The sequence below is a fragment of the Siniperca chuatsi genome, linkage group LG6 (assembly GCF_020085105.1).
Source record: "Siniperca chuatsi isolate FFG_IHB_CAS linkage group LG6, ASM2008510v1, whole genome shotgun sequence".
Lineage (NCBI taxonomy): Eukaryota > Metazoa > Chordata > Actinopteri > Centrarchiformes > Sinipercidae > Siniperca > Siniperca chuatsi.
Genome location: NC_058047.1, coordinates 26,822,501 through 26,831,543, shown reverse-complemented (window position 1 = coordinate 26,831,543; position 9,043 = coordinate 26,822,501). Strand labels below are relative to the sequence as shown.

At 37.8% G+C, this 9,043-nt stretch overlaps 1 protein-coding gene across 2 annotated transcripts in view; it reads left to right on the top strand.

The window, feature by feature from the left end:
• The first annotated feature begins 441 nt into the window (after positions 1 to 441).
• The window catches only part of znf644b (zinc finger protein 644b), a 37,862-nt gene continuing 29,260 nt past the window's right edge, over positions 442 to 9,043 (top strand). The window contains exons 1-2 of one of the 2 annotated variants that reach the window (XM_044199927.1): positions 442 to 770; positions 7,094 to 7,143. The gene's annotated coding sequence lies outside the window, so the exon portion shown is untranslated. The remainder of the gene's footprint in view (positions 771 to 7,093; positions 7,144 to 9,043) is intronic. The other variant, XM_044199925.1, reaches the window with a different exon arrangement.

The window sequence follows — 9,043 nt, the reverse complement described above, 5'->3', positions numbered from 1 at the left end:
ACAACTTGCCCGAAGAAATTAGATTGTCTGAGTCAGTGTCTTCGTTTAAATCTCGTCTCAAAACACATTTTTATCTGAAAGCATATCCTGATTTTACCTGAACTGGCTGTTTATTTTACTATTTATTTTATTGCTTTTCTGTATTTCATGTGTTTTATTTCTTTATATTTCGTCATTCACTGTGTTATTTTATTTTTCTTGTTGTGAAGCACTTTGTACTTTGTTTTGATAAGTGCTCTATAAATAAAGTTTTATTATTATTATTATTATTAAATTTGTATATTATTTTCTTCGTTTGCTTACCCATATGACAGTAACAGTCCACTTATTAGGCTAAGTCTGTGTGTCTCTGTGCGAGGAAGAGTAGGCTAAATATCGATTTAATCTTGAATAATGTATGCAGTTCAAGGTCATGCGCCACACACAAACTTAAAAAAAAAATAGCTGTGTCGTCACGTTCTATTAGCCTCCAATTTCAAATGTGGGGACATTTGTCGCTTTAGTATGGTAGGTAAGTCATTCAGGTGAGCTGGTCCTAATCTGGGCTATTGTTTCATCGGACTCGCGGGGAACTAAACTGGACATAAAGGCTCTGCGTGCAGTCAGGGTGACGCTCATTTCTCTACCTCCGCCGTGAACATCCCTCTCCTCTGGACGGGAGCGCAACCTGCGTGATTTCAAAGCAAAATGGCGACACTCTAACTGTGGGAAAGACGAGTAACGGTGTCAGGTGCAATGACAAACTTGAGGACATGAGTCGTCGTCCTCAGGTAGGTGTTAACAGCCTGCTGTACAGTTTGATGTGCGCAGGGATACACTGCAGCCAGGTATGGTCATTAGTCAGAGATGTGTCGCTGTGAAGATAGAAAACAACTGCAGTGACTGATAACTGTGAAAGGTGTAGCTAGTCTTACCTCAACTTAAATTGCTACGCTATGACAACATAAAGTCTTTCTCCAAGATATTGCAGATAGAGTTTTCTCTTTGTGGTTCAGCTTGTGGGCAGATGAGCTAGCTTACTGTCGCATAGCCTGGTATAATAAAGTCACAGCTACGAGAGGAGAGGTAGCTCTTTGCAATCTAGCTAAATTGTTTCAGTTTGTACTGAAGAACAGTCAATTTATGGGGATTCGGAAAAGAGCTGCTTACTTCGTCTAATTGGAAAGACGATATAAAGTCCATTGTTACATTGATAATTTTTATAGGATAGCCTATACATGCAAACCATTTGATGCAGAGCTACATAGTTGCATAGTAAACTTGGTTTATCAGGTCTGATATCTCTGCCTTCCCTCTCTGACTTTGAATGGCCTATTACACACAGAGTGATTGCGACAGTGAGGCTAATGCAATGTGTGGTTGTGGGAAAATTACAAGATCCACTCTCTATGGAAGTTCCTAAACGCCAAAAGCATTGCTAGTGGCTGAAGCAAAGTTGACCTCTAATTAACCTGCAAGTCAAGATTAGATAGCACTGCAGGAACAGAATGCTAAGTGCAGCAAAAAGAAGGACAGCAAAAAATGACAAGCATCATCTAAGCACATTTTAAACATAATCAAAACTTGGATTTTGAATTACAAAAAAAAAACAAAACAAAAAACAACCTAGATCTAATCTTATGGAAGTTCTTAAGACAAAATATGTATATACCAATGAATGAATTACATTTTTATTATTGTGTCATGCATATAACTATGCGCAACTATACAAGACACCATAAATTCATACAAGCCAGGACCAGAATGCAGCGTATACATTTTCAATCAACAGAGAAGTCCAGAAATAGAAAAAAAGCTAAAGTTCCCAATCAAATCTTCAGATCATCACTGAGTACAACAGGATTCATAAATCACTGACAGAAATATTTACTATGTAGTACTGGAAAAATTAGAATAAATACTAATTAAACAATCTATCTCGCCTTCTTTTCCAGGCAAACTTGGCAAACTTAAACACATTGAAATTAAACAGCCATTCCAGTTTTTGATCATCTGTACGCCAAAATATTTCAGGGTTTTGTTGAGCCATTTCATGGAAAATTAACTCTCATAAATCCTCATAATTTGTACAGTACAAAAGAAAATGGGACTCGCTTTCCACCCAAATTACATAGCTCATGCAATCGGTTCACCGCCTGAATATTTTTGAATCGACCAACCAGCTCTCAACTGTGCAACTAAAGACCTTTGGCTTCTAGATAAACAAGATGTAACATATGATTAAGCGCCAAACTTTTGTTTGATATGCATATATCCTTAATTTTGGCTTTGACAGAATGTTTCCGAAACAATTTTCTTCAATATTCAATAAAAGCTTATTTTTAATAAAGTTAACATTCGACACAAATTATTATTATCTATACAGCACATCCACCTCCTCAACAATTGAGTAAAGCTCTTTTGCCCATGGAGAACTGTGTGATTTACTCAACAAACACCTTCTCATTTATTATATCCTCTGCCATTTTGATTAGACTGTTGCACAATCGGATCATTTCACATTTTCGTTGTACTGATCCTGGTACCCAGCCCATGTCTCCCTGAACTGCTGGAGTGGGAGCAAATCTACATTGTATAGCTTTATCTATTATAGATGCAAAAATGATAGTCGTGCGATGCTATACCGGTCAGTAATGACGCAGAATGACGTTAATTTGTAAGTGTCCGAAATCTGAATTTACTGCTCACTATAGAGTAAACTACTGAGTGTTTATTATATAGAGAATAGTGAATGAGTAAACTAGAGGGTGATTCTGAAAACAGCTGTGTCTATGTGCAGGGCCTTTTTAATTATTAATTATTATTAGTAATTATTGCTGTCTTAAATGAGCAGTGCAGCAGCTTTTCTGAAAAAAAAAATGCATTTAGCAGCTGTTTTGTGTTGTTTTTTAATAGCTAAATTGTAATAATGTTTAAAAAATATATTTAAGTATGACAACATTGGACTTATTTTAAAGAGGAACTCTAGACTAAATAATTTTTTTGTGCTGTACACATAATCACATTGATTCTTGTTGGCTTATGATGTTAATATAGGTGATTTTTCCAACAAAACTACTATAAGCTACTTTTTTCTGCTCAAAATTAGCTTGTATGTATCTGCTTGGATTTGAAAGTTTGGTTCAGCCGAATCCTCTTGCCCCTCCCTAACCGTGACGTAATAGGACTAAGACTCCCAGGTCTATTACGTATGTTGACTGTGGTAGCAGCTGCCAGCAAGTATAAAAAGCGTAACACTGGCTAACCATAGCACCAGTTTATGCCTCTCACACATACCTGCTGGTTGCATTACCAATGGCAAGCCTGATAAGCGCAGGCGGAAAAACGGCGTTGTACATGAACGAGATTTATTCCTCTGCAGTGACAGTAAACACAACACATGGGCCTGCTGATAACTGTTGAGCTTGATAAGACATTTAGGGCTGACTAACAGTAACGTTAACCGTGATAAACAGCATTGCTACGGCTATGTACTGACACTCACAGAACCACACTAAAGAGCCTCTCGGAGTATAGCTGCTAGCCCAGCTACAACACAGGTACCCACACAATAACTCTCTCAAAGGGCCATAAATGTGCTTCTAGTGACTTGATATTTTAATGGCTGCGCTGTTGGGGGCAACTAAGCGGCAACCTCCGGGGCTGAAAAATGAAGCTAACGCGGAAGTGCCAAAAACTGCAGTTCATCGAATGGCCACTTAAGGCTGGCTCCGAGTTAATCTCCATAGAGCCCCATGTTAAAATCCCCAACTTTACAGCAGAAATAAACATGTTTACAGCCTAGTTTAAAAAAAACAAAACGGTTTTGGTCTCTATAGCTATTTTCCCTGTTCATGACAACTGTACCGGGGGTGAATTTTTTTTACAACTCACCCATTTAAATTATATTACAGCTTAAAATCAGAATCTTGAATTTTTCTAATGCAGCCACATCCTTAAATGAGTGACAGGTGGGTGCGCTCTCAGGTGGCTAGCTGCTAGGTGGTTCAGCAAGCAGGCTTCATTTGGCCCGCCTCAGCTCCACCTCTTTGCCCATTTTTGGATTAGCCAGAGTCGGGGACTGCCAAGGTGGTGCCCTGGTACCTCACCTGGTAGAGCACGCGCACCATGTATAAGGCCTTACAGCAGCAGCCTGGGTTCAAATCCAGCCCGCTGCCCTGCTGCATGTCATCCCCACCCCCCCTCTCTCTCTGACATTTTTGGTCTCTCTTCAGCTGTTCCTATCAAATAAAGGCAAGAAGCCCAAAAAACATTGGCTATATTAGGGCCCTATTGAAATGCAAGGAATTATTCTTTCCTGTTCCAAATCACATTTTTGAGGGGCTAAAGGTACTCGAAAACTCACGAAACTTTGCACACTTGTCAGAAGTGGAGAAAATTTACATATTTTGTGGGTCAAAGCGCTTCACACTACATATCACATTCACCCCATTCACACACTGATGGCAGGTGCCAACTGCTCATCAGTGCAAAGAAACTAACTGATCAGTCAGATTCAGTGTCTTGCCCAAGGACACTTTGACATGTGGGCTGGGAACAGCCGCAATCGAACCGCCGACCTTCCGATTGGTGGCTGACCCGCTCTACCACCAAGCCACATTGCGCCACCTTCTGGCCACAGGAAATAAGCCTTGCGTGACAGTCATCATTTGACTTACATGAAATTTTTAGGGTGTGGTCCACACTTCATATACTGGAACATAACATAAAATTAGTAGGCGCTCTCTAGCGCCACATAGCGGACACAGGAAATGACATTTACCTCATCCGCGCAGCATCCAAAACAGGTGAGAATTCAGAGCCGCATCGACCGACCTCTGGCAACGATGCTGCGACTGCGGCACGCCCCGACGTGCGGTCAGGTGCGAGGGCCCGTTCATCACTGCTTGCAGCTTTAATTTACACTGTAGTTGTTATCAGCTCAGGAATAGAGGTTTTGTAAAATCAAACTGTAGACCTACATAAGTGAGTCCATGACTCCCTGCTGGTGTCTAAGGGTGAGCTTTCATGGCTATAGGAAGAAGTTGGCAGCTTAGTGTAGGTTTTACTGCATTAGTATACCACAGAGAGTAAAGGAGTCAACTGCTCCACTAAATAAATCAGTTGGTTGAGGCATGTTATCCACAAATTGATTATATGTCACTTGCCAAGGTCAAATATTTTAACCAAGAAGCCTGAAGTCCCTGAATGCTCAGCATAGCAAACAGTTATGTGTTCTCTGTTGGCCTGGATGGCTGCTTACACAGCTATAAATGAAGACACCTGGGACTACTTAAATCAGAGTACACTGGCCTGAATTAGCAACTCAGCTGAGGAACAGCTGCAGAGATGAGATATTTTAGTAATCAGGTGGATCCACCAAGAACATTGAGGTCTGCAGAAATATAGCAGAGGTGAGGAAATAAGGGTGGCGTGTTTTCATTGAATCGCATTGAATCACTATTTGACTCATTAAATCATCTGCATGAAATTAATAACTATCACAGTTGTTTCTGTTGGTGATGAACATAAACATGTTCAGTTTTCTGTTTTCACTGTTATAACATGAAAATATAAATGCTGGTTCCCTTTAGAGCTGCAACCAAAGATTATTTTCATTATTGTGTTTAATTGTCAGAAAATAGTGAAAAATGTCGGTTACAATTTCCCATAGGCCAAGATTATGTCAGTAAATGTTTTTTTTGTCCGAACAACAGTCCAAAAGCCAGTTTACTGTTACTTAAGACAGAGCAGCAAATCCACACTTATGAGAAGCTGGAACCAGATACAATTAGGCAGTTTTGCTTAAAATATGACAAAGTTATCAAAATAGTTGCAGATACAATTTTTGTTGATTGAGTAATTGATTAATTGACAAATCATTTCAGTAGTTTCCATATTCTTTACATTTTAAACCTTAAGGTGTTATTTTGGCAAAACATTTTCAGTGATGTTCATATTGAGGGTTAAGTTAATGAATAAGCAGGAAACATTATTGGCTGTCCCTAATAACTTTTGTGATGGTGCTTACTTGCTGTTGGCTAAGAAATGTGTCAATATGACTAGGGCTGTAACTAATGATTATTTTAATTGTTGTCTGTCGATTATGTTTTTAGTAGTGAAAAATTAGCCTCAGGTGATGTCTTCAAATGACTTGTTTTGTCTGACCAACAGTCCAAATTCAAAGATATTAAATAAACAATTATGTAAAACAAAGAAAAGCAGCAGATCCTCACATATGAGAAGCTGGAACCAGCACATTTTTGACATTTGTGCTTGATATATATCACATATTTTATTTATTCATTTTATGAGAATTGCATGAATTGATTGACATGTTTCAGATGTCCACTACAGAAGATGATGCATTACTTCTGTTTGCAAAAAATCCTAAATACCTCTATTTGGATTTCTGTTATTGGAGTTTTATAACAGTTTGTTCATAAGAGGGAGTAACAGGGAGTTCAACCTCTCTGGGGTAAGTAACCCCAGAAATATGTAACATCACCATGAAGCATAACTTATTGTTTCTTTGTCTGTTAATGACTTTTTGGAAAGCAAAAGGGAAATATTTTTATAAAACATCATATACAGTCAAAAGTCTGGTGTACTAACAATACTTTATTGTCATATCTGTATTTTGTCGCTTTCATTTGAATAAAATTAAAGTTGTATTCAAATTATTTTAATAAAAATCTAAAGAGAAGAACAAAAACATTGGAAGAAAGTTGGTTGATTTTGCAATTATTATTTTTACACATACTGCAGTGGGGTCTGGGACCCAAACAAAACAGGTTAATTTCCTATTAAATAATGAATTGATTAATTAACTAATCATTTCAGCACTAATCTGGCCCTGCTAAAATCATATTTCCTTTTGTCCTTGTGTGGATGTATTTTTCAAGAAATAATGTCCTCAGCTTTCAGTTATGGATCACAAAACAGAGTCTGAATTCAGAGGGACAGGTTCCCTGAGGCAGGGTGTGTCAGATGTAATCATGAAATCGTACTGAAACCTGAAATGTTTTTTAAAGAAAATCACAGTGATCTGTGTAGTGAGCAGCTTTTAACAAAGTTAAAGAACATTTTCTTGCTATTTGTCTCTCTGTTACAGGTGTGTTTTCTAAGAGCCATGTGGTGGAATCAGTGCTTCAACATAGACTGGTAAGTACACATTGACTGGCTCTTTTTTCCCATTTTATTTTGTTAAACATTCTGTCTGATTATTGAGATCCACTTTCTCAAATTTGACAAACACAGATGGTATTAGTAGAATATTGTCTTTTATTAGAAGTGATATTATCAGCTTATGGTTTATGATTCAGACAAGAATCACAACAAGGTGACCTGCCATGAAGCGACACACGTTTATAATTTGTTTCACATAGCCACTGTCTACTGAAATGAAAGTATTTGAGCGGGTAAAGCTGAACTTGAAATGAGTGTTGATTGCATTTTAATTGAAAAACAAAGCGTGTGTTGTGTGGAGTCTAATTTACTTATTAATATTGTTATTATTACAATCCCAATGGCAGCGCATAAACCTAAAATGTCACCGTCTCTGAAGAGGTGTTATCATTCAGAGGCACAGTTGTATGTCTCCTTACCGGCTTAACACTTGAAACTGTAGCTCAGATGTGTGAAATGCTCTGAAACTGTAGCTGGGTGTGATTACCAGTCAAATTAAATCTGAGATGTCAGTTACATGTGTCAGTGCTTCCACTCCTATGCTTGGCAGGTTGTAGGAAGTGACAAGCTGGCTGTTGATTATTTTCCAGTGTGAAACAGAATCACTGACACACAACTAGCATTTACAATACTCTAGTCTTTGTTTAATTTTCTTAAAATGTAAGCTACTATTGTGAATTCTGATGTTGAAATTATCACATTGAAATTGTACCATCATGCTATAATCATTAAATCAGTAGTTCAAGTATTGCTCAGAGGTCCTATGAGGTAATATACATTTCTTCTGTAATTCTGCAAAATAGCTACTACCAAACACTTAAATTAAAAGCCGAGCCCCAATTAAACGCAGAGTCCCTTTTACTGTTTGACTACACATTGTGACAAATAAACGCAGGACTCAATTAGACGCCAGGTCTGGTTTTTATAGACGTTTTTTGGATGCATAAAACCTCTTTAAGCCCACCGGGTTGCCCGCTTGAGCTAGTTGCTTAGTTCGTGCATACAAATATAAATGTTTAAACTTTTGTCATTATGGACATGCTACATATCGTTAGATCGGTTAGATTCTCCACAATTCAAACGTTCAGTTCATTTTACGGGAAACCAAGAGCACCAAAGTATAATTCATTCAGCTTTACCGGCATGGTAAACAAGAGAGATGGAACAAAAGTAGTAACTCCCTACCTTTGAAGCCATCATAAAGTCAGAATATGTGTCCATTCCTCTTTTATTTACAGTATTTCCCACCTTTGCTGAGCAAGAGTTTTGTGCGAAAGGAATTAATGGCCTATCCCAAATATAGGCAGGTTGAGTTGTGTGATTGAAGCAAATAAAAGCCCAGGCTATTAATTGAAGTTTTACGTTAAGTTGTTATTCGGCCTCATTGTCTCCAACTTTCATTGATAGTTCCATGCTGGTTATTGTCACTTAACAACCTGGCAAAACACGGACTGCTTTTAGACTGTTGGTTGGACAAATCAAGCAATCTGAAGATGTCACCTTGGGCTCTGGGAAATTGATATAGACTATTTTGTGACACTTTATAGATCAAACAGTTAATCGATTAATCAAAAAATAATTGTCAGATTAATTAATAATGAATATAATCATTAATTGCAGCCCTATTTTCGATTTCAACTACTTATATAGTGCAGTATAATTTGAATACAGTTGAACTGTCTTTATCCAGTTTTCAGCTGTTTTCATATTTTTCTAGCTACAAATACATTCAAATTCAAAGAAACCAAATACATTCAGTACCATACATGTAGTATAAAATGTATGGCATGTAGTTTAAGAGGTTACGGAATGGCTTAGATAACCTTAATGCATTAACAAGGCCATTACAGGACCCACCTCCTCATACATTTTGGGC